At 35.1% G+C, this 27,984-nt stretch overlaps 1 long non-coding RNA gene across 1 annotated transcript; it reads left to right on the top strand.

Moving 5' to 3' along the window:
- Nucleotides 1-424: 424 nt before the first annotated feature.
- On the top strand, nt 425-4,356 carry LOC117318266. The gene is made up of 2 exons (XR_004530320.1): nt 425-475; nt 3,349-4,356. It is a non-coding gene; the product is annotated as an uncharacterized LOC117318266 (long non-coding RNA).
- The last annotated feature ends 23,628 nt before the right edge of the window (nt 4,357-27,984 follow it).

Raw genomic sequence — 27,984 nt, 5'->3', positions numbered from 1 at the left:
TAGATTGCATTTTAGTAAACATTTTTCTTTTATTTTCAAGATAATCAGTCCTCTTCTGATTACATCTAGTATGTACATTCTCTCTAGTCCGTAACGTATGTACGTGCGCCTGTGCTACCACGTGTTTATACAATACCATACACCTATATATGTTTACCTTCGTATGATTACGTGGCGAGTTTATAAATGTCACACATTAATATCAAAACACACTTGCCTGCTCCTATTATTATTTTTAAATGCATTGATTGAGAATTATCCTTTTAGACATTTGTTGGGACATTTTTGTTTGAAACAACTTTACAATGATTCTTGTAACTTTAATTACTGTTAATATAGTCCCGAAGATTGACGGAGTAGGCCGTGATGTATAGAAGGGAAGTATATAAGGTTACTAAGTAGTTACTCCTAATGTCTAAATGTAGAAAAGGGTATTTCCATTTAAATCACACTGACAGGAACGTTTCTGGACAGGGTATGTAACTGAATATCTAAATTATTTGAAAAGGTACATGTATTTTCGAATAATCAGTCAGATATATGTTTATGTTAAAGGAGGAGGTAGCATCTATCCTATTTATTCAAAATTTACATGTTTGTACTTTTGTTTTCGGAACGTTGAAGAATCATATGATACTCATTATCCGGGTGGGGCTTGTATACATCTCATACATAAGCCCGATTAACTCTGGCAGAGAAGATAGGGAGTTATTATTGTAAAGTTATCAGTAGTGTTACACATTACCAAATCTACCGGGAGTTTGTAGTCTGGTATAGCGTATATATCATAATGTATTACGTCACTATGATTCAGGAAGTTATGTCGAATTAATGAAAATGGCGCTGACACTCGCACTGCCCAAACAGACTTCAATTGTTTATCGATGTAAAATAAATGTGAGATATTGTTTTAAAGGAAGTATGTAAAGTTTTAATAATGAATATATTATTTTTATGATAGCTGATTGTCAAAGGACCTTACATACACTGGTATATACTTATATATTACATATACATGTATATCATGTATTGGTATATTACCCATCTAGTACGTAAAGTATTATCAGTCAATTACGTTCGTGACCATTGTGTCAAAACAAAAGTTTTTATTTTTATTTTTTTGTACGAAACCGATATGTTTCCAGGTTACAGATTAATGAAGTAATTGATACAATTCAATATTGTATATACACTTTTGTACATCTTACAAAAATGTTTAACTACGACAAAGGTCAAATAAGTGATTTTCACCAATCAAAACGGCCTACTTTTCAACTGTAGAATGTTCAACAATGTCAAGTAACGTCAGTGCTCATTATATAGGTCATCGCGCGTCGCAGGTCAAACACATAATCAATGTTTATAAATAGGCTGCAAGTATAATTAGGAAAAGTCAATGTATTCTCAACAAATAAGGTATTGATATCAGGCTAGGACTGTTGGGTTTATAATAGTTCAACATGTTTGTTAGCTTGCTTCATTATCATACTGGATTACCTTGACATTTATTTTTTAACAATAACAGAGCAGAACAAAACATCTATAGGAATATTGAATACCAATTCATGCAATATTTAAGTCAGTCATTAAGTTGTTAACTTTTTTATACTCGCAGCTTTAATATGTGTATATCACTGTTTCCCTTCACATAATACGCCCAACAGCCGACAATATCAGTACACATCACACTCGAAATATCTCGGTCACCTCTTACCTACGGTACCGTAAATGCAAAATAACTGTCAGCTTGCCATTTACAATAGGTCTATATACATGTTTATGTCAGGGGAGCAGATGACTAGTCTTTTTTTATTCAGATATAGTGCAAAAGCGGGGAGCTTTCTGTAGCGCAAGTCGTTGAACTCACCGACTAAAATTATACTGTTTGATAATTCTCCTATTAGCATTGTTGTTGCATTTCTCTTTTTTCCGTTAAACTAGTTCTTTTGCTTTGGTGAAAGGAATTAACGTCCCAAACTTTGACATAATATGCCGCGGAGCAAACACAGAAAGTTGATAAGGGTAAATACGGTTGCTAAGTGTAATTCTAAATATAGCAAAGGGTAATTCCATTGGTATTAAAGACCGACTTGGAATGTTTCTATACAGGTAATGTAACTAACATCTACATTTATGTAATTTATTTGTGAAAGTAAATGAGTTCCTAATTATTAAAGAATAATATATGAATGTTAAACATGTTGCAAAACAGAGTGCAAAATTCATCCTGTTCATTCAAAATAGTTTTGTACTTTTGTTTTGGTTTGGTTTGGTTTAGTTTATTTGGTTAACGTCCTATCAACATCTAAGGTCATTTAAGGACGGCCTCCCGTGCGTGCGACATGCATGCGTGTCGTGAGTGCGTATGTGTGTTTTGGGAGGCTGCGGTATGTTCGTGTTAAGCCTCCTTTTGTTTTGGATTCTCGAGGATGGACCTAATACTCAGTACATGTAACCTGCTATGGGGCCTGTTTTATGCGGGGTGATGGGCTGTCAGGTTTGTTAAATGAATGTTCTTGATTTACATTGAAGGTCATGTGGGTCAAATAGGCTAAAATTTATAAACGACTTCTCAATGACCAAGATGCCCAGATATTCTGTTGGAATAAATGATATTAACATACATTCAAGGTCACATGGGTCAACTTTGCTATATGTGACCCTGACCTAACATGCTGAAATTTCAATATTTAAGAGGCCCAAAGACCTGAAATGGCTTCCAAGTTTGTTAAAATCGATGACATTGCCCTAGTTGCAAGATAACATCGGCCAAGCGTGTCAAAATCTTTGAAGAATATCCAAGAGCCCAGAGACCAGGTTTTGAACAGTAGTATCCTTAAATGAAGAGCTGCAGAATGTATTGAATTGATTAAACGTAGCCTAATATTGTATTTAATAGAAAAGGTAATAAGCTTAAAAACTGCATAAATGACAGATCAACTTCAAAGTTGCATCTGAGGAGATTCCTTTATGCAGTGTGTACAATAAATACAAATACAAAATACATTTTGTCTAGTGATAATACATTATAATTCCATAGTTAACTATTTATCGGTTACTGACTGTTCTTCTGATATATGATATTGATCCGTAACATTGTTCATGTTGTTATCTCCATGTAATATCCACTGACCTCTATTGACGTCTATAATTGATATATACTATGTATATATATATTGATATTTCCCTATTTCATCAGAATAAGATCATAAAAAGTTCTTGTAAAATGTGTGTATTTTAATATTTCTGTGTTTTATACCTTTGATATCAAAATGATTCCTGACACTAATATCTACAGATTTGGACGGTCATCCTCAATATGTCACTTTACCTTTTACTTTTTTTCAGGTAAATGATCCGGTGCGAATTTAATGAAACTATGACGAGTTGGATGAGTATATGATGTAATAAGAAAGTAAAATATAAGCTGACATGACGTTAAACATGGTGATCAATTACAGTTTTGGAGATACTTGTAAGATTGAATTGCATACAATTGTTTGAATGGCTGGCAATGACACAAAATATCGTCATAAATAGAATTTTGAGGCCTTGGGAAGAAAATGCATCTGGAAATCAAATAAAAAGCCTATAACACTAATTTAGCATTTAAGGAAGGAATTACCGCTTTAACAAGGAAACGGAACGCGATGAAAATATGGTTTCTGAAAAGGAGGAAACATCTGACAAATCTTACTATAAATGGATTTAAAAGGTTTAAAAACAAGACATAAGAAAATAAGACCGAAACTACTGTGTCTAACATGGATCTAAGAATGAGGAAAGTGATGTGTTTGAAATGCAGAAAAATCTAGTGGAAATACTGCTTCTGAAAAATATTGTGGTATCTATGATTTTACGATTATAAACTGTTGTCTATCTACAGTGATAGAACAAAAAGGAGGCAAGGTGATATTATTTTGATATTGAAACAAATCAATATGAACATATAGTTGGAAAAAAAATAATGAGTTCAAAGTGTGTAATATAAATTATGTTTCTTAAATGGAACCATCTCGAAGATATTCATCAAAACATGGTTCCGATTCCGAAATGACAACGAAATCTAAAATGCGGATGGACAAATTGAACGCTAAAAAAACCTCCTTTGGAACAGAAATCTACAAAATTGGCAAGTAGATCAATGTATATTTTATATTTCAAAAGTTGTTTTTAATTTCATTTTGAAGATTTTATAAATCATGTTTTTCCAAAACGAAAAGAAAATAGACCGAAGAACTGTTATTAATTATATTTACAATACACCATTGGAGCCAATAGAAAGAATGGAGAATCTACCTATGTATCCATAACTTAATCTTGGAATTAAACATAAAGTCCAGCGGACTAAGCTGATACATTCTTTACTTAAGAATACCATGATTTAAACTATAGATATATCAATGTTTTAGTGAGTTATTAGGCCCCAATATCGTGAGATACAACCAATATATTTATCATGTTGTCAATTGTCCACCCGTATGTCTGTCGATCAAGTCGTCTTGCTTGTTCATCGTCCATCTGTCTTGTCTCATTACGTAAAATGTAAAATAAATGTACCGATGATGGTATGAATATTATGAAAATAACCATGCACTCACGCTATTTTATTAGTTTACATCAAATGTATAAGACGCTCAACCATGTTATATAACGACCTAGAATCTCTGAAAATGAATTGGAATCACTCTTAGAAATATTGTTTCAGTATCCCTGCATCATTTGAAATATGTTTCTGATTTTTTTATTGATAACAATTACCACAGCTGGAATAATCGTCATGGTGCTATCATTTTACAGGACTTTGGCTCTTCATGGTCTGTACACCATGATCATAGATATGACATTGACGACTTCAGCGATAAAAACCCGAAGGTCAGCTACAAGGAGAATAATGAGAGTTTGCTGACAATTTATAATCGCATTGTAAAAACTTTATATACCGTATTTATCGTATAGTTTGGTTTAGTTTATTTTGTTTAACGTCCTATTAACAGCCAAGGTCATTTAAGGACGGCCTCCCGTGCGTGCAAGCCCAGGGTATCACGAAACCAATTTTGACTCAAAGTACAGGTTGTGAGTATTGCAAGATATTAAGTAGCGTGTGTAGAATTTGCGCATGGGTTATCATTACAAGTTATTTCGAGTTTGGTTTGGTTTGGTTTATTTTGTTGAACGTCCTATTAACAGCTAAGGTCAGTTAAGGATGTCATCCCGTGCGTGCGACATGCATGCGTGTGGTGAGTGCGTATGTTCGTGTTAAGTCTCCTTGTGAAAGGCCGGAACTTTTGCCGATTTATAGTGCTACCTCACTGAAGCAAACTGCCGAAGACACCCAGCAGGACACCCCACTCGGTCACATTATACTGACAACGGAAGAACAAGTCGTCCCACTCCTAATATGCTGAGCGCCAAGCAGGAGTATCAACTACCATTTTAAAAGACTCTGGTATGTCTCGGCTAGTTACAGTGCCGGAAGCACTTGTATTGCTGTTGCGCTATATATAGCTGGTGCGCAAGTTCACCACTACGAGTAAGACCAGTTAAGTTCGCTGAAAGCATAGATTATCCCAGGAAACACTTGGGACGGACCAGGTGCACGTCACAATGCAATGGGGGCAGCAGGTACAATTCTTACGACCTACCTGCAGGGCGGATTTCGAGTTATTGCTCGATAAACATAACAAGTGTCACAAAAGTATATATATTTTGTTTAATGTATTGTAAAGAGGTCGTTTTTTTTGTAACAGCGACATTTTTTTCTCATATCTCCGATATGAATTAATCATCTTTTGATATCTTGTGAAGCAGCCACAGAGGACAGGCTCTGGTAAATTCACCTTCGTTCGTTGTCTGTTCTGTTTTTGTAGTTATTATTGTATTGTTTCCTATTATTGTCTGCTCAAAACAGTCATTTTCACACCAAAATATGTTTTCAGTTCTTGCGCTAGCCGTCCACGTGATAGATACACGAACAAACTAAATCATTCTAAGCGAAGCCAAGGTAAGTATCAGGAATACTGCATATAGTTGGTTTTATTTGCATGCGATTTTATTTCGGTATATTCGAACTCTTAAAATAAAGCAGGAAATGAATACCCAGCGAAGTATTATCTTTCGATATTATCTTTCGACGTGTTGCTGAAGAATGTCAGTCTCCGACAAGTGTAAAGTATTGGCCCTGTAAAGTAACCAACTGCATATGTGCCCCATAAATAGTTCAGCACTGGAGGTAGATGTTCTAACGCGGGACAAGCAAGGGTTACCTCAAATCAATGAAAAGAAAATCAAATAGCGTATCAATTCAACAAGACATTAATTTTAAATACAACAGAAAAAGGTAAAATAAATCCAAAAAAGATATATCTACATATGATACACATGTTAATTCAAACAAATTAACTAATGCAAGGTTCTGCAAATGTCTTTATATGACCTCAAGAAATATGTTTATTCCAATAACTTTTCACTTAAGATGAAAAGATTTGTAAACCGAGTACAACACCAGTATAGACGACATGTCTGTTTGGCTTCAACTATCGATACATTGTTAGTGTAATGTTATCTTCAATAACAATCTAATTAAAATCTAGACGGTCAATTATCACTACGTTACATGAACATCTAACAACATCCCATAAGGGGCCACGTTCTGATGACCTCTGAGATGTGTTTATTTCACATTCAGGGCGAATTGGCATTTTGTCGACGTCATCGAAGCAAAACATTTCGTCACAGCATGCATCCGATGCAAACCATTTCGGCACAGTATATAGCTATATGCTGTATGGGACGAAATGACTTGAAACAAATTGACAGATTATACAAGCTATGCACTCTAGTCATGCTAATTCGGACATATAAAATTCACTTCCAAGATTCTGGAAGTAGTCATTTGATTGGCTAATCAAAAAGGTCACCCTGACGTGACCCCTGATGGGATGTTGTTAGGTGTTCATGTAACGTAGTGAGAATGACCATCTAAATTTTAATTAGATTGCTTCAATAACTACTAAGCTATCTGAATCATGCGGCCTCTCTTCACAACGCATCGAGCGTTACATTTCGGTGTCCATTTTAACAGCATCATTTTCAGTATCATATTACCGTTCTGGTCATGTGATCCGGCATATACCCAACCTGGTTATAGCACAGCATATATGATTTCTGTGCCCGAATAATTCAAATATAAAAACATGTATTTTATAAACATGGCTTGATTCATCATTCAGACTGTAACAGAATAAGACAATTTATATTAAACAGGAATACATGCGTTTATGGCAGATGTGATATTTAGATAAGATTGAAATTTTTAATTTTTAATTGCATGGATTAATTTTTATTTTAAAAAGATGTCTTGTTATCCTCCTAATGTATGGTGTTTTATTGTTAATTGACAATTTTGCCAGCTGCTATGGAGATTAATAGCCATATTAAAGAATCCCTGGAAAACGAAAACCGCTACAAGGTATACCAAAGTGTGTATGTCACACCGTAATGGAGTATATCAGTCTTTGTTTTACTATGTTGTTCAGATATCTTAATATGAAAATGTGTTTCGATTGGAGCTTGGCTGTCAGGTATTATTGAAATTCTTTTTCTGAGATAACCATTAAATAATCAAATATTTTTGTTGAATGAATTTTAGATATCATCATGGCAACCAAATATCTAAAATTCATTTAGCAAATGCGATAATGAGTTTGAAAAAAGCTTTACAAATTGACATTCAAATGTTCATGTTACTATGATGAGATGTCTTAAAAGTACGATATAGGAGTTTTGTTATTAACTGAAATGCCTCCTTTAAGCCATATTTGTGTAATATTATTCTCAGCTGCCATTTGCATTTCAAGGTCAAAACAAAATAAGTGTTTATACGTACATGCAGTAAAATCCGATCAAACAAATGCTCCTACCCTGTGCTATAGACACTTGTGAACATAACAGCATGGCTATTTTTCAGGTTTGATCATTTGCGTGACTTAGAATTATTCCATGCTACATCTTACCACAAAGTTACTCAACAGAAGAAACTGGTAGCATCTATAGCAAATTATTGGTGATTGTAAGAATCTGCATGTCTATTCGTGTTTGAAATTCAACATCATTCTGCTATATAGATGACCCTTAAAAAAATCGCAGGAAAAAAATCGAAATTTCCCTCTGATAATAACGAACATTATAATCAACCGTTTACTATGCTGGAACTCAAGCAAGGAGTCACTTCAAAATCGCATGATTCCGCCACAGGTACCGATGATATTCAATTCCTGAAACACCTTCCAAATTCTTCGCTCAATGCGCTTTAAGTATTTTCAATGACATATACACAAAAAGGCTAGATTCCTCCATCAGGGGAAAAAATCAACAATAATTCCGATTCTCAAACAAGGAAAAGACACAACTGACCCTTCTAGCCACCGACCTATAGCTCTCACTAGTTGCATATGTAAAACTCTTGAGCGCATGATAAACTCTAGGCTTGTGTGGTATTTAGAATATAATGACATCATATCACCACTTCAAAGTGGTTTTAGAACTAAAAGAGGTACCAATGACCACTTGGTTAGACTTGAAACCTTTGTTCGTGAGGCTTTTTTGAAGAAGGAGCACCTAGTTGCCGTCTTCTTCGAATTGGAAAAGGCTTACGACACAACGTGGAAATACAGTATAATGACAGATCTGCATGACGCAGGTATAAGAGGTAAATTGCCGAATTTTATATCAAACTTCCTACTTAGTGGGGTGACACCTGAAGGATGTCACAGAAAGAATGAAGCGTAGTGAGGGGCGATAACTCTGTTTCAGCACGGTTTTCATCAAAATCGCTCAATACCTAAATTTCGATCAATTAAGAGACTTGGTGTTGTTCCGAAGGCAACAAAACCCATTAAGTTGAAATTTGCAGTCCCTGAATAGTGCATGCGAATACCCCTATACATACCCCTATACCAAATTAAATTGAACTCAAACACTATCTAAATTTCAACCGATCAGAGGTCTGGAATCGGCGACCATTTTGTTTAAATGTGAAAGTTAGATTCCTAGAGTAACACATGCCAGTGTCCAAAGACATGCCTAATATACAATTTCATCAAAATCAGACAATATCTTAATTTTGACCAACCAGAGGCTTTGCAATGGTGGCCATTTTGTTAAATTCCAAAGTGAGATTACAAGCGTGACCGGTGTCATATGATGTACCTTCATAACAAATGTCATTGAAATCAGACAATATCTAATTTTTTTACCAATCAGAGGCCATTTATGGTGGTCATTTTGTTAAAATGTGAAAATGAGGACAGCAGAGGTAACAGTGTCCCATAATATTTTCATTCTTATTTCATACTTTTTTTTTCTTTTCTAATTGCAACTTCTCATTATTTGTCATTACTGCTTTATTTCTCACAATTTTAGTGCTTCATTTTACGTTATTAATTTTTTGAATTCAAAACTCTATTTTAAGATTTTATCTCCAATTTCGCATATTTTTCTTCTCTTTTTTCCTGTTGTGTAGATTTTACATTTAAACTTAAAAATTTGAAATATAACTTTATTGTTCTCCAATTTTACACCTTGTAAAATCAATATTATTGCTAAAACATATTACATGAAAGATGGAAACTAAAAATGTAGAGAGAAAAAATGGGAGAAAATAAGAAATAGAAAGTTAGAATTATGTCCCAAAAAACCCTAATGCATTTTTCATCTTCATTTTTAACGGCAGAGGGTGCTGAAATCAATCGCTTTCGGAACTAAGGATTACTCCCTACAGCAACCATGGCAACAGACTCTCAAATTCCTACCAAAGCCCGACTGAAACACTTTATCATTGTTTGATTTAAGCTTAGACCCTACATTATACACTCACTGCTTTTTATCCTTAGTATTCGAAATAATATCAATATTATATCCTCAGATGATAAAATCCTAGTTAGAAAAAAAAGTGTTTACGACACCTAACCCGTTTTTTCGTGTATGCTTTTGTTTCGTGCTCCGGTTGAATGGCACAGGCAGTAGGCCTAGAGCTTGAAATACTAGACTGGTCTTCGTATTCCTGCAAATCATACAGCGCCCGCGCTGCCAGTTCCAAGACTTCGGCTATATCAGCCGATGATATCGCCGAAAATTGATTCAATATATCAATTGTTCTTTCCAGTTCACCTTCAATGTTTTGTAATCTGTCGTTCTCTTATCAATTTGCCAAACTAATCAATTGGTCTGTTATTTCCTGTCTTACCTGGACCTCAAGATGATCCATACCGACTCCATATATAGGCCAAGCAATCGATCGACACACAGGCCTTAGGCCTATAAGACACCGACCATTAAACGTCAAGGTGTGTGTGGGGGGGGGGGGGGGGGGGTCTAGAATGAAAGGCAAACATTTTTTGTCAAAATATTTTAGCAAAATTTAATAATTCTAAAATTGTTTCTTCCATTTGAACTTTCCAATTTTTTTTTATTTTTCAATGGCATTGTGAATATTTCATTCGTTTTGAAAATAAAGTTTTAAGCCGTTGCTATCTATTTCAGTTTATCAAATTTGATCATTCATCCTGTACAGCAGTCCATCTTTTAATTGATCAGAATGATACAGATCTAATGTACATGTGAAATATCAGAAAATATCTTGATTGCCCACTTAGTAAAGGGAGATAATTGAGTGTTTTTTGTGTGATCAATAAGTTTAATGAAATAAAGCAATACTAGCTGTTAGATATACAGATTGAAACAAAACAGCAATTTGATACACGACAATCACTTTTATTATGCTGTTGTAAGATTAGATTTCCCACAATGGTTTTGAACATATAATTATGAAGAAATTCACAAATTACACATTTATAAGATATCACAAATAATTATCACCTAGTAAACTTTTGAATTTTGGATTCTTTCAATCTTTTTAATGCATTGAATAAAACTTTGTTTTTGTAATCTTAAAGGAACAAACCCCCTTTATCTAACTCTAATTTACAAACTTTTTTTACCGTCAAAAATCCCAACAAACTATTTTTTTTCAAAAAAAATCCTAGCCCCCAGTGTCGTTTACGATAAAAAAAATTTAAAAAAAACTCGTTCACCACCTTGCTGTGATTGCGAATCCAATCAGAGCAAGGTGCTTAACGAGGTTTTTAGATTGTAAACGACACTACTATGATACCCGGTCGGTGCCTAAGCTTACCCACTGCCGTCACAAAAGTTGAGCGATGTCGTAAAACGACACAGAAAAATCGTAAAAAACAAACATATTATTGTTACACAAAACGGTATTTCAATACTAATAATTGCACATATCTTATTAGCTCAATGCCTTGAATTTAACCGTTTTGATATAATCATAATATGAAGTTACCAGTCGGTGTTTGTTGGGGATGATTAGATTTTACTGCCCCCTGGTGTTAGAATAGTTTGAAAAAATGCATCAAGAGTTTTTTGGGACATAATTCTGAAACACTGACATTATTGTTGTAAAATAAAGTATACTTAAATAACCAAATTGGATTACAAGAAAATACTATATTAAACCACTAGATTTGAAAACCATTAAACTAGCAAGCTGAAACTAAAAATAAAGACACATCAAATCAAATTTTTGGTTACAAAATAGAAATACCCGACTAATATCTAAAATTGTTAAACAAAATTTTACTTAGTTTATAACATCAGTCTGCAGGAAAAGGAATCCAAAATAAAGAAACAAAAACTATCTAATGCTGAATAAACAAAAATAAATAAGAAAATTGTTAATAAATTATACTTGCGCAAGGAAAATCCCCTTTTGTATGAATTCCCCAGTAGACCATAATGATACAAATAAGAGAATGGAAATTGTTTGTTTGATTGATTTAGCCATTTCAGTATAATTATATTTTGAGACTTTCTCTGTAGATCAAAGTCAGAATCACTGTCTGTGTCAGTGGGCCATGTCGATTTGTTTTATTTGAAACTTTGCAACTTTCTAAGTAGCTTTGGGCACTATAAAGTTCTTGATCAGTTATCATCATATCAATAATTGATCGATCATGAATAGGAAGGGAAATATCTGCAAAAACATTAATATGAATAATCATTCAATATTCACTACATTATGAGTCCGCATGCCATCCAGGAATTTGAGCAATAATTTATGAAAATGAAGCTTACCAAGCAAAATAAATCTTGTTTTCTTTTTAAATAGATGTGTTCAACCTCTTATAAGGGATAGCAGAGTAGACCAGTTTGCTTGGTTTCTGAAAAATAAGTGGCATCTCATAGTTTGAGGCTGGGTTTCCCTGTAGTAGTTGGTGACTGCCTTACTGAACATCATGCAGGAGGCCCAGCACTTGACATCCAGAACCTAAACACGACAGCACTGAAAATAAGTGGCATGTCTTACTCTGAAATATGTTTGTTTTGTTGTTTGCTAGGATAATCACCTCATGAACAGCCAGGGTCATTTTCAGGTGAGGTCACTTTGAAGTATTTGGTTACTACCTCACTCGGATGGTCGGTTGGCACATGCTTTTCTCCTAGGCAGCCTGGGTTTGATTTCTTGATTTGACGTGAAAAAGTATAAGGGTTACCTTCCCAACCATGTTGCTTCCTCCATAGTAAAACCCCTCTCGCACGATTCCATCCGGGCCAACAAGTGTGATTAATATAAGTTGATATAACATGTTTCGCAATAGTTGTAAAATAAATAAAGTTTACATTTAAGACTACTTTACTTAACAACATATGGGAGTTCTGTCTAATGCCTTATGTAAAACATTTGTAGGATAACTGCTGAGTTTTTTAATACTTCTTGTAAATATATGCATAACTATATCTCAAGTGCAATTGCATCATATAAGTGAAATTTGTGAAAAATTGTGTTTTCCAAATTTCTAAAAGCTTTAAAGTGAGAGGAAAGTTCTGCAATATGAAATGAAAAATTAAAATATTTAAATTTAGGTTTTCTCTGGTAGTCTAACACAGAGGGAAATTGACTGCCATCCGAGGCCTGTATGCACTTCCTGGTGTACGTATTTGTGTTCAGCTTCAAAATCGAAACATAACATTGCGAGATGCTTACACCAGTCCCTGTGCAACTGTACTTTACCTGTGTGAAGATGGCATTTCGGAGAAAACTTTTTTGTAATATTGTGATAATTTAATCTGGATCATTCTTTAATATTGTCAATTAATTTTATAGTACCTTTTGTAATAATTTGAAATTAATTCAAAAATATGAACAAAATATACTCCATGGTTTCACAGCCAAAGTAACTGAATTTAACTTAATGCAACATAATAATTCACAATATTTCAATATAAATTTGTCAGGACAGCTTTAATTTCTCACACATTGAGTCAGAACAGCTTTTTTGTATATTACTTTCTTTGGTGCATGGAAGTGAAATGTTTAAATGTGTTGTATGGTATTTGAGGCAAATATATTTGAACATTTACTTAATTCATTTAGTAATGCAAAAGATGATATAATTTGACCCTGTCCTAAGAACCATCTCAATAAAGGGCAGGTCCGACACTTTTATTTTCAAAATTAAAAGCACTTGAATATAAACATTTCATTAAAATTTTGAGGAATTTACAAAAAAAAATAAATATTGAAAACAAATGGTTTAATTTACAGTTCCTTGAAAATTCGTGTCACCGGAAGCTAGGTTAGGGATGCATGTGATATGATTTTGGAAATGTTGCTACTCGACATAAACAAGTATCAGCTGTTCAAGATATCAAAACATAAACATGCATCACCTAACGAAAAAGCAATTTCATTAAGCAAACAAACAATAAAGAAAATTAAAATTACATATTTAAACGTCGTCTGTCTCTACTGTCTCTAAAACGTTAATTAACACGTATATCATCTACAAAAGGCCAGAGACGTGTAGGCATATATCAGAGTAGGCCTACTGTAAGCTTACGAATTACGAGTTTAGATTTGTTATCGAAAATGTCAAGCAACACATATGGTCAACGTAGAGCAGCTATAACATGCAATGTCAGTTTTAATATGATATAATATTAAAAAATCCTGGTCCTGACGGGAAAATGTAATACAACTCACTTTGACTGCACCTAAAGCCTTGAGTTGAACGAGTAAGCGGCGTGAAGTCCCCGGTGTTATTCCATTCGGAACTCTTCGGAGTTTATGTACGTCATCAAAACAGGTGATCTATTTATAGGAAAATGCCCCTGTCGAGTGGAAAAATACTGAGGTCAAAAAAGAGGCCATTTTCAAAACATTTTCTTCAGTTAACATTAATCCATTTACATGTACATTATATATGTTTCTGATTTTTTTTTTTTTGGGGGGGGGGGGGGGGAATTTCGAGGGCGACTTAAACGGAACCTCTTGGTCAAATGACGATTTTGGCATGTTTGACCCAAAATATCTGATACATACGAATTTCCACAGGGATACCAGATACATCCAGACCTAGATCTAGCCGAGTTTTACAATGGTTCAAAACCCCATCAAAAGTGTATGTGCCATTTTTTCAAACCCCCAAATCGCTACAATAGCCGGCAAAAATCGCGAATTAGCTCATACTATCATTACGTTCCGTAAGGAACGATAACAGAGTTATCGTCCCTTACTACACTTCATTCTTTACTAGTGGGGTAACACCTAAAGGAGTGTCACAGAAAGAATGAAGTGTAGTTAGGGACGATAAGTTTAGTTGAGCACGAAAGACAGATAAAAATAAATGCTGAAGATGATATAGGAAATGTCCGTCTTGAATTCAGAGGTTCCATGCACGAGTCCTGGTTAACATTAAAATTTAAATTAAATTAAAATCGTTCAATGTCAATATTTCGACCAATAAGAAGCCTCGGCGTGGTTGGTTAAAATTTGACCAATTGAATTCCTCCATGTGGTTGTTATGGCATTTAACCCTATGTGGTTGAATTTGAATTCCCCTATTTACCATTTTGCATCCAAATCCAATATCTAAACTTCGACCTATCAGAAGCCTTGATATGGCAATGATACCCATGCAATGGAATTTGCAGTCCCCTAATACCACTATACACCACATACCAATTGTAATCGAAATCAGACATTATCTAAATTTTCACCAGTCAGAGGCAAGTAAGTCTGTGGCGGTCATTTTGGTTGACCGATCGGAAAATAAAGGGTCAGTTGCACACCCCCATGACCTTGACGAACACTTGTGCCAATTTTTTTAAGTGGGAGACTGAATAAAGTATTTGTTATCTTATAACACTTGTAACCCCCAAAACCTTTATTTCCCTTCCTTTAGCATTAATACTTGCACTTGCACTTAATTTCCTCATTTTCACTTAATTTCCTCACTTGCACTTAATTTATTCGCGCGACATTTAAAACTCTCAAATACGTTTACAAATTAATACTGGCGCGAGGAAATTGAAGGTTTGAGGGTTACCACTATAATAATTCTCACAATTCTTCAGTTTTCTGGAATATGACACATTAATTGATTATGAGACATCAATTGGCATTTATCTAAGTATACGTTCAGGGCCTCTTGTGTGTTGTTCAGTGAGGTAGTCACCCACTAATATACGGAGACCCCGCCTCAAAACGATCCTGATTGCAATATATACACGTCGTGATAAAACAAGCAAACAAACAAAAAACAAACAAACCTAAGTTCATCTTAGTAACATATATTCTCGCGGTATTCTAATCGGTAAAAATTGTCAAAATCAGGGCTTCTAATGTGTTGTTCATATCTTTAAAATCAATAAAGTATTTTTGTAACTAAGTTGAAAATACCGCTTGAGTATTGATACTGAAAATAACTTCCTCAAGTGTACACACAACCTTAAACATCACTTCTTGTCTGAACATGATATTGGGACCGAGATCACAATTAACTTCGATATATTTTATGGAGATAGCGCTGTCAATATCCATCTATCACCAAAGTGTCTATTATTTACATCCGGGTCAGGGGGAGAGGTCAAATCTACATCCGAAAGTTTGTTAACAACTCGCGCAACCCGATCGGCAAATCAGCCGGTGTTTCACGTGAACCAAGTCCCTGTGGAGAAAATGTTTCCCTGGTTTGTAGCTGTTTTCCCGAGTAAATAACACATGCAACGGGTACTTTATATATGATACGAGGATAAATAGTGTGTTGAGATTTAGAAAATCACAAATACACACTGTTACTGAAAATAGAAATGCGTTGAATTCTGGGTGTAAAAAGGCGGGAATTCCCCAGGCGGTGGTTCCCCAGTGCAGTGTAAATGTCTGGCTTACTCTCTTTTGATTATACGTACCCGTGTGCCCTTAGCGGAAACTGTTGCATCATGAACAAGACAGAAAAATGAACTTAATGTACCATATATGTCAAAACAAGATTAATCCTGTGTTTGGGATAGAGATATTTGTGAAAAATATGTAAAAAAAAAAAAAAAAAATGTGCAGAGAATTGCATCGTTCGTATTTTCTCTGATATTGTAAAACTGTAAGAAATATCAGCAGTGACAGTAAAATACAACCCAGCTCACCGAGAGCTACACGTTCAACCAGACAATCGGAACAGACTTAGTACCGTCACTCGTGACGTACGTCCGTAATAGACTCTCCGGAATGTGTGACCTCGCGGTACAAAGTACCCTTGTTCAAAACCTTATTGTGACCGTTCTGTGATAGATACCGAAAAACTAAAGATACCGGGTTTTTTTGGAATTACATGTACTTGTGATGTGTGGAGTTTCAATAAGTTGGCTTTATGCGTTAATTCTCTAGGCCGAGTTGTGCAGAAACCAGCAGTCAAAGTGTCGGATTTGGCGTGTTTATAGCCAAAATATCTCCATAACAAGATAATTCCCAGATATACGGGATATGCCTGGACATAGATGTAAATCACTCCGGGTTTTACAAGAGTGGAAAGTTTTATCAAAATGTAAAAAGTCGTTTTTCAGCTCCGGCAAAGTTACTACGTTCCGTCCCTCAATATACTACATTCCACACATACTTCGTTTCATCCGTAATTTCTCAAAAAATACTACCCTTTTTCAAAACCCTAATGTGGCCGTTCTCTGAAAGATATAGAAAAACTAAAAATACAGTTTTCTTCGGAATCATCTTTACTTGTTATCTTTGGTGTTTCAGATTTTTTTTTTAATTCAAGTCCTGATTTTTAAGGACCGGTTAAACAGAAGCTACCAGTCAAAATGACGATTTTGGCATGTTTGACCAAATACATCTCATAAATACAAATATCGACAGGGATACCAGAAAAATGAACAAAATTGTTAAAACTTTATCCCCTTCAGTTCAGGGCTCCCTATTCGTTGATGACTTTCTGATATGTTATAAATCAAAACATATGAATATTATTGAAAGACAATTACAGCAGTGTTTAAACAAACCCCAGATTTGGGTGGACGAAAATAAATTCAAATTTTTCTAAATCTAAAACGGTGTGTATGCATTTTTGCCAGTTACGCAAGACACACGATGATCCAAGTCTCTCCCTGGACGGTACACCCATCCCGGTAGTTGAACAAACTAAGTTTCTGGGCATACTATTGGACAGAAAACTTAAAGCACTTAATATTCTAAAGGTAGTGTCCCACACTGACTGGGGTGCTGATAGGAAAGTTATGCTTAGACTTTACAGAGCATTTGTTAGATCGAAATTGTACTACGGTTCCATTGTCTATGGTTCCGCTAGAAATTGTATCTGAAACTATTGGATACTGTACATCACCAGGGTCTGAGACTCGCTCTTGGAGCCTTCAAAACCACACCATCTGCGAGTTTGAATCCATCAAACCCTGCCTATTCCCTTGTATTCGATCCAAACTATAAGGATTTGTTTCATAATAAACCAAAATGTATTCCATTGTTTGGAATACGGATGTCCTCTCTTTTAGAAACTGCCCAAATTAATGTCGACTCAATTGCATCCTGCTGAGCAATCGAAATCCCTCCATGGACTTTAAAATTACCAAAAATTGACCTCTTCCTTCATGACACAATTAAATCTGATACTGACCCTACTGTCTTTCGTTCGTCATTCTTAGACCTACAGTCAAACTACAGTGCCTTCCAATCATTCTACACTGATGGTTCTAAGAACGATCATGGTTACAACAAATGCAGCCTTGGGATGCCGACTTCCTAATGACGCTTCGATATTCTTTGCAGAAGCCCATGCTATCTGCCTTACTCCCGAACACATAAAACTAACAATGTAACATGAGCAATTATCTATTCCGACTCACCATCTGTCTTACAGAGTCTAAGTAACAGAAATCTAGATGACATGTCCATTCGAAAAATACTGATTCTACTGCATAGTCTCACCTTTAATTGTTATATCATATTTTGCTGGGTTCCTGGACATACCGGAAAACCTGGCAATTAAAAAGTAAAACGCGCCGCAAAAGCGGCATTATCACTTGCACCCACTGATTTTAAACTTCATTTTACCGATTTTAAACCGTTAGTTACCGATTTTTTTTATTATCAAAGTGGCATAATGAATAGAACCGATATGTAGACTATAAGACTCTTTCATATGTGTGTATGTAGGATAGGGATATTCCACCCGAGGGGTCACAAAATGTGGTGAAACCCGAGGCTTGCCGAGGGTTTTACCACATTTTGTGATCCCGAGGGTGGAATATCCCTATCCTACATACACACATAATGAAAGAGTCTTTTTCTCTCATACCACTACCAAATTTCTGGAGAAAGGGTCCCTTAGCCATCCATTTTCTTCATTTTTTATTTTTTTTATTTGATGTTTTTACTAAAAATACTTATGATATTCTGAAAGATCATACCCGATTTTGGCAAACTGTGTTTGCACACAATTTTCATTCCTTCTGTGCTTAAGTGAAAAACGAATGAACAATTCGCCGATAAAAATTGCCGTAAATAGACCGACTTTTGACGTGGCCGTGATCAAATTGTCAACATCCGAGAAAAAGAAGTTCTATCAACAATACTTTGAAAAATCCAATGCTGGAATGATTTTTTTCCAATTTTACTTATGATTTGATTTGCCCCTCGACATATTTGATAATTTCACAGAACACACTGTACTTTGTATTGCCAAGCCACATTTTTTTTATAAAATACTACGTCACGACTGTCATTGGAATTCCATTCATACAAATGTAGTTCAAGGCTATTGAGAGTGATGTTGATCTCGATCGCCATGACGCGGCGATGTTTCTCGGGTGGTCATTTTAAATTCACGGTGATTTTGGCAACTTCATGTGTGAACCAGCGAACAGTGACTCGATACGAGTATTCGATCCTTTCTGTGACATAGGATTATATGTGTTTAACCAGTTTTCTTGATAGAATGCCTTATGACGAAGGTAGGTCCATCGATAACGATGAAAGGCTAGGATAACAGTTAGTTTTCCCCGTTACTCTACACAAATGTACAGTAGGTCCTAGACTCTGTGTTAAAATATAATAAATATTTCTTTATATGAATATCGAGGGGTGTCATTTGTACCGAATGTTCCAAATACAAGGGTTATATTACTGAGTTCAGTAGGCCTACTGACAGTAGAGTGAACAATCCAGGCCCCTGTGCTGACGGAAACGGAACCATTTAATCGGTTATGATGTTTGACATTTTCTTTTTTACAAACTTTTGTTTATTTAAGGCTTTTATTCAACTTCCTATCATTGCCAGGTGATTGTGTGTGTTTGCATGTTTTTAATGGCAAATGAAAACCTGTAGGGTAGGCAAGTCTGTACTGGAACTGTTACAACAGGCCTGTAGGCCTAGTCTACTATGTTATACAGTACTGTAACGAAGTTATATTTTCGCTCAGATGAAATGTCTAATCGTTTAACCGTGTAGCCCTATTAGTTTATTGCTGATATGATATATATATTTATCTCAGAATGTGTGTATTTTTATAGTTAAATCCAACGTTTCAACCGACACCGACGATATAATAAATCTAAGGACTGCCAAATGTAAATACAAGCACACGACGTTGTAAGAGTTGTCCCCCTTGAACGTAGATTACTCCGCGCGCGTGAAATGCTATGTAAGATAGATTTATCTTACATACCTATCTTACATGGGTAAACTCTATCCAACATGGCGCGATATGAGAGAAAATAAAATATTCCCAATCAAATGAAATATAGGCGAATGGTCTCCTTGCTACAGAGACAATCGACGAGACGAGGTTGTTCTTGCGCGTCTAAGGATAACATATATAACGCAATATTATCTATTGAGGCGTGAGGCCCAGCCCCAGTGCATCGTGTGCAATGAACCATTACCGTCAAACACTTTCTATTGGATTGCATTGATATACAACTTGCAAGAGAGAGTTTTTACAACAGCATGGCAAGTCTGAAGACTGTTTGAGTCTGTTAGTATATACAAAATTTTGAACTATCTGAAAGTTATTGGTCTTATCACAAGATTAGACTGACCATAGCCCCTTTTTTATTTTAAACTTATGTGAGTGTACGAATATATATCTACATTTTTACATGTCTCGTTGATTTATGTCATTTTTTCTCTTGCTCTTTCTGCTCGTATTTTTAATCACTTGTTTTGGTCCAAATGACATCTATAGTGTTGATGGGCCGTTACGTATTTTAACTAACTAACCAACATAATATGTCAATACTTCAGACATCGTTATCATCACTGGCAACATGTTCCCCACTGAAATGCATCTATCAATGTTTTGATGCAGTGGTATACCAATGAATGGTCGTTCATATTCCTCTGGAAATACTTTGATATTGTTTGGTTTTATTCGTTTTACGTCCTATTAACAGCTAAGGTCATTTAAGGACGGCCTCCCGTGCGTGCGACATGCATGCGTGTGATGAGTGCGTATCTGTGTTTTTGGGGGCTGCGGTATGTTATAGGCCTGAACTTTTGCTGATTTATGGTGCTACCTCACTGATGCATACTGCCGAATACCACTGGTTGTATCAAAAACTGACGTACCATAGCATACTAATGCTATTTTGATACCGGTGATTTTTCATGTAGCTAATTGAAATTACAATGACTGAATAACTCCTTGCAGGATATCGAAGGTGAAAGCGAACCGAGAGTCCGGAGTTCATCACTTGACAGTGGTCGGTCAACAGAATCAAGCAAGTCCACGGCAAGTTTATTCTACGTAAGTCAATATTTTAATATCTTTGATGATCAAATTTGGAAAAAAAATCTTTAGCTAACCTGTCTATTAGAGGGTCAAGCGAGGTTTTCAAAATTCCTGAAATTAACGACACTGGAATCCTGTGTGTCAACCTTCTAAATGTGACGTGGTGAGCTGTTTATCTTTATTTTCGATTTCTATTTATACTTAACAATTTTGCATGAAGTTTCCGTTGCCAACAGACAACTAAATCTCAGGAAATGCATTTATAAGTAGTAAAGTCACCTAGATACCTTGCCAGTGGTTTAACGGTGTGTTACCTGTTGATAACTGTCATAATGTGTTTAAATATCATGAAGTGATTTTCAAATGGCTGACCAAATATCTATTATTTGTTGGCATCGTGCTCCTAATCATCAGTCCGGCGTAAAATTTTCTTTGTCCGGAGATCGCATACATTTTTCAGATATTTCTTTCAACTATGGTAAGTTTTATACCGAGGATAAAATCTTGTTTCCCTGAATGACATTTATTATTCGAATATTTATAATTACATTGTTCCGCCCTTGGTACTTTTGGTTTGAATAATAACCATGTCACTTACTTAAATGGCAATGAACTTGAGTGCCCTGTATTTCTATCAACAGAAAGTAGGAAGAAAACAGTTACATCGGAGCACGAGACCTGATATTGGATTGTCCTTGAGATCAAGCAGGTCAAAGACACGTTTTTTTGACAGGAGTGGATATTTTTTAAAAAATCATTTTTGAGGCAGATTCTGAATATCATTCTACGTTTTTAGGCATTTTATGTGCTGCCTCAACAGTTCACAGACAAACTTTTAATCAAAAGTGTATTTAAGAAGTTTGACAATGTTCGTTTTAGCTCATATTGTGATTAGACGACTAGGTTATGACGTGGCGCGTCGTCCCTCATAGTTCGGTGTTTTTTACATTTTCGACTTCTTCCCCTAAACCCATTCCTACTTTCAATGAGATTGCATTTTAGAATTCTTCACCAGTGAAGGTTGATCGAATTTCAGTGGCATGTATATAATGTGTCAATACTTCAGACGTCGTTGTCATCACTTGCTACCCAATGAGATGCATCTATCAATGCTTTGAATACAGTGGTATACCAATGAATGGTCGCCCATGTTCCTCTGGAGTACCACTGTCTGAATCATAAAAACTAACGTACCATAGCGTACATATGCTGTTTGATACCAGTAGTTCTTCATAAAGCCAATTGAGAAGACAATGTCTTTGAATATATCCCTACATTTCTTTCAACAGGAAATCGAAGGTGAAAGCAAAACGAGAGTCCGGAGATCATCACTTGACAGTGGTCTGTCAACAGAATCAAGCAAGTCTACAAAATGTTTATTCTACGTTAGTCAATATTTTAATATCTTTTATGATCAAATTTGGAAAAAAAATAATTCAGGTATAATTCATCATCCTAAACCTTATCATCATAGAGTCATCCTGATCACACTCATCATTGTCACACTGCCGTCATCCTCATCACACAGTCAAAATAATGTCATCATTATATTGTATCATTATAAAATTGCATGTAATATCAACCACGTCATACTGTCATCATCATCATCATTATAGCAGCCATCATATTATCGTAATGCTATCAACATCATCACACTGTCTTCATCATATCACTCCTTACAAAACCCATTCATACCAAAAGGGTACACAACTGGAGTTGCATAAAATACAGCGAGGAGTAATGGCAAGACGCGCCTTGAAAAGGAAAGAGTTTGTTGTTAAAATGTGGTGGTTAATCCTATACTGGATTCATTGTAGTTTGGTCTTTTTAGTGACAACGAAAGGAGTTTTGTATATTTGAGCCCAAGTTGCATCATTCAGTTCAAACTTTTTATTCCACTTAACTCCTCAAAAATACTTCTATGCTCAAAGGTACCAAATGATATTGAAGCTTTGATTTAGGAATTTCAACTGAGGATACAAATTGTTTTACTGCTGATAAGATACTATGGTAATGAAGGAAATTAGTAGTACCTGGGGTAATATTGTGTATCTGAAGAAACTGATGAAAAATGTAGAAATCCCCCACACTATGATCTTTTATTAGGTCATTAACTGTAAGAACATTTTTCTCAAAAAGAGATTTAGTAAACACTGACTTCCTTCCAATAGTTATATTCCTGTTAAACCAAATGGGTGATTTCAGAATGGAATCTTCTCTAAAAGTATTTTTTCATTCATAAATATTAGTCTATTCCAAGCTTTAAAAACATCAATCAAGAACTTATTTTTCAATTTTTTCTGACAAATCTGTACATAATCATCACCACAATTGGCTAGCACATCTATGTTTATTAAACTTTTAAGAATGACTTGCCATTTGGCTGTGGTCTGATAAAGTCTTCGTATCCAACATAATTTTAAAGAATCTACATAAGCTTTCAAATTATTCATTTTCAGGCCACCACTTAAAAAATTTTGAACAACTACTTCTCTTTTGATTTTGTCTGTTTTGCTATTCCACGAAAATTCAAATAGAATGGTATTGAGTTTCATAAGAAAGGATTTATCTGGATTAGGTAGAGAGATAAATAGATGGTTAAGTTGTGAGATCAGAAGTGATTTAATAATATGTATTCTTCCAATAGGTGTTAAAGATCTACTTTTCCAAATTTGTTCTAAAGTTTTCAATTTTGTCAATCTTTTATCAAAATTCATTTTCGGCATCTCATGTAAATTAACGTGAAACTCAATACCTAAAAGTGTAAATCTCTGTCTACCCCACTGTAAGTTTAGCTCTGGGAGATAAGTGTCCTCAGACAAATTTCTTATTACCAATCCAAATTTCCTGTGTTTTAGAAACATTCATTTTCAAGCCAGACATGCGGGCATAAGAATTTATTACAGAGATAGATTCTTTACGTGATTTCTCAGTGCCGTCTAAAGCCAAAGATGAATCGTCGGCACACTGTGAGAGTAGGATGGGACAATTGTCTATTTCAATACCTTTTATTTTCTTGTTATTTCTTAATTTCAGAGCTAAAATTTCAGCACACATGATAAAAATGTACGGTGCGACCGGGTCCCCCTGTCGGCAGCCTCTTTGTACCTCGAAGAAGGATGATAACCCCCCCCCCCCCCCCCCCCCCCCCTCCCCCTGATTAATTGTTGCACTGACATTAGTGTGAAATACCTTAATCCATTTTATTATACCTGCTCCAAAACCAAAAAAATGAAAAACCTTCTCAACAAAACCCCAAGAAACTGAGTCGAAAGCCTTCTCAAAATCAATCATCAAAAGCATCCCCGGAATGTTATTTTCTTCAGAGTATTGCATCAAGTCGTACACTAACCTTGTATTTTCTCCAATAAAACGCCCCGCTAAAAAAAACCTGTTTGATCGTTATCTATAATTTTGTCTAATACAGTTTTAATTCTACGTATTATAGTACCAGAAGCTATTTTATATATTACAGTTAGCAAAGTAATTGGTATCCAATTTTTTATAAAATGTCTTGATTTATCACCCTTAGGTATGCAAGTGATGATCCCACGTCTTTGAGAAATAGAAAGTTCGCCGTCTTTGAAACCAGCATTTATAGATCTGACAATAAAATTACCTAGATATTTCCAAAAACATTTAGAGAATTCAACTGTGAACCCATCTATACCAGGACTTTTGTTATTTTTCATATGCTTAAGTGTTATCCCTGCTTCCTCTAAAGTTATCAAACCATCTAGTTTTTCTGATTCTTGTCTATCACGTTTGTGTACATCAAAATCATTAAATATTTCAAATAAATCAACATCATCTATATCACTATCAGAGCTATAAAGTTCTGCATAAAAGTTGTAAACCTCATGTAAAATTTCCTCTTGCTTACAAATAACCCTTCCATCCTCTAATTGTAGTTTTGGTATTATCTTAGACGTGAAGTTTCTGTTTTCTAAATTAAAGAAATAGTTTGTTGGCTTCTCACCTTCCTCAATCTATCTAGCTCTAGATCTTATTAAGCTCCCTTTAATTTTCTGGTGTCTAATCTTTTCTAAATCTTTCTTTTTGGATTCTAACTGAACTATATTTACATCATCTTGCTTCTCAAGTGTCTGAATATCTTTTTTAAGGTTATCTTCTAAGTTTTTCTGGGGTTTTTTAAATAAGAAGAGTATGAAATTGTTTTACCCCTTATATGTGCAAGCAAAGTTTCAAGAAAAGAAGGGTCACTACAGGAAAATTGGAGCTCCTTATCAGATATGTTAAATATATCATCAACATTATATACTGGAAGACAGAACATTTCCTTATATTCTATTATACATTCTTTGACTAAGTTAAGATAATTGACATCCTGTAAGAGACTATTATTAAATTTCCAAACACCTCTCCCTGCTTTAAATTCTTTAAGTTTTATAGATATTGAAGGAAATGAATGGTCTGACCTATAACCAGGTTCAATATTTGATTTCGCAATACTAGAAAGACAATTTTCAGAAATGAGAAAGAAATCAAGACGTGCCTGTTTTAGCGGATTACTTTTTCTCCAAGTGTATCTTTTTAAATTTTCATGGTGTTCCTTAAAAATATCAATAAGTGTACAGTTTTCCATAATTTCTAACACTTTCCCTCTGGCCTTAGGATTATTAACATGCCTATAGCTATTGTCATAATCTATTTCAGGGTCAATAACCAAATTAAAGTCGCCACAAATAATTACAAACTTATTACCAAAATCCTCGACAATTTCAGAAACAGCATTGTAAAATTCTGGATTGTCTTCATTAGGACCATACAAGTTAATGAGAGTGATTTTATGAGTATCTATTTGAATTTCAATGCCTAAAAATTTACCGCCGGGCTTTCCATCCTTCCTCTCTCTAAGTACCTTAAATTCAAAATTGTTCCTAAATAGAATAGCTACACCCCTGGAATTGGATCTGAATGAATTGAAATAACATTGAAAGCCCCACTCATTTCTGATAATATTCTCATTTCTTCAGTAAAATGTGTATCTTGTAAACATATGATATTAGTTTTCAATTCCCTGAAATATTAAAAAAATGTCTCTATGTTTAGATATATCCCCTAAACCACGACAGTTTTGAAAGCAATAATTCACCAAACTTCTCCCCTTTCCGACCCCGACACTGTTGCCCCAGGGACTGGACCTGCCTCATTTATATAAAATATAGTTGCCCTCCCCAAATGATTTTTCACACCAAATTTGTATGATTTCTATTAAAGAGTAAAGGAGGAGTAGGATTTTAAAGCCAAAATTCACCATAGTTCCCCTTTTTGGGCCACGCCCCTCTGGCCTTAGGGTAGGACCAGTTTCATTTATGTAAAATATTAATACCCTTCCGCAATGATGTTTCACACCAAATTTGGTTGTAATCCACCAAAATGTTCAGATGGAGTAGGGATTTTAAAGCAAAAAATTACCAAAGTTCCCCTTTTTCGGCCCCGCCACTCGGCCTCCAGGTGTCGGACCAGCCTTATTCATATAGATATGATCGCCCTCCCCAATGATGTTTCACACCAAATTTGGTTGTAATGCATCAAAGGGTTAAGGAGGAATAGGATTTTAGAGCAAATATTCACCAAAGTTCCTCTTTTAGGACCCCGCCCTTCCGACCCCAGGAGTCACATAAGCCTCATATATATAAGATATGATTGCCCTCCCCAGATGAGGTTTCACAACAAATTTGGTTGTAATCAGCCCAAGGGTTGAGGAGGATTTTAAAGCAAGAAAGTAAAAAGAAAACAGTTACACCGGAGTACAATATGGGAATGTCCCTGAGATCACACAGGCCAAAGAAAAATCATTGTGACGATAACTCTCAATATTATTTACCAAATATTAGGCGATTTCTGTGATGCCGCAAAGGTTCAGACATATACAGATTAAGATACAGAAATGCTGACAGTTTTATGTTAGCTCCCGTTGTGATTTGATGACTACGTGAGTTTTTGACATTGCGCGTCGTCTGTCGCAGTCTGGTGTATTTTACATTTTTGAATTCTCATTAACACTTAACCACTCACATGACAATTTGCATTTTGCAGTGGTACACAAATGAATGCTCATCGATATCCCACTGAAATACTACTGGCTGCATCAAAACAACTGATATACCATTTGCGCGCCATTGCTATTTTTGATACCTGTGCGGCTTTTCATGTACTTAATTGAATTGGCAAATATCTTAAATAACCTGCATTTCTTCCAACAGGAAATGGAAGCCAAAAGTAAACCGATAGTCCGGAGTACATCATTTGACAGCGATCTGTCCTCGGGATCAAGCACGTCCACTAAAAGTTTATTCTGCGTAAGTCAGTATTTAAAAACATTCTAATATGACAAAATAATTTAACTAATATTTTTTTTGAAGTTTTAGCTCACTTGTCCACTAGACGACCAAATGTGCGTTGCCGGATTTATGAAATTCACGACCCTTGGATCTTGTGCATCACCATTTGAAAAGACCAACTTTACCACACATTGTGTAGTTTGATATCAGAAAATCAAAATTCCGAGTGTTACAACAATAAGATCGATTTAACTGATATCTGGCGACAGCCTTTTGTCTTTAAGGTACTAAAATTATTGGAGATTTGACCTTTTACCCACATGGACAACAAATTATCGCAAAGTTAAATGTTGTCTAATACAGTCTTTTTTAACAGTTAAGTAACAATAATGCTTGAAACAAATATTCACGTATTTTTTTACAAACACATACAGACCAGTAGGTCTTTTTACGTATGTCTATCTTTAAAGTAGATTTAAATGTGACATAAATTAAGCCCACAATCCCTCACAAAAATGTAAGAAAATGTTCAATAATTCTTGATTGTCCATACAGACCCATC

The sequence above is a fragment of the Pecten maximus genome, unplaced genomic scaffold, assembly GCF_902652985.1.
Source record: "Pecten maximus unplaced genomic scaffold, xPecMax1.1, whole genome shotgun sequence".
In the NCBI taxonomy this organism is placed as follows: Eukaryota; Metazoa; Mollusca; class Bivalvia; order Pectinida; family Pectinidae; genus Pecten; species Pecten maximus.
Note: the sequence above shows the minus strand (reverse complement) of the source record. Positions and strands in the feature narration are given on the sequence as shown.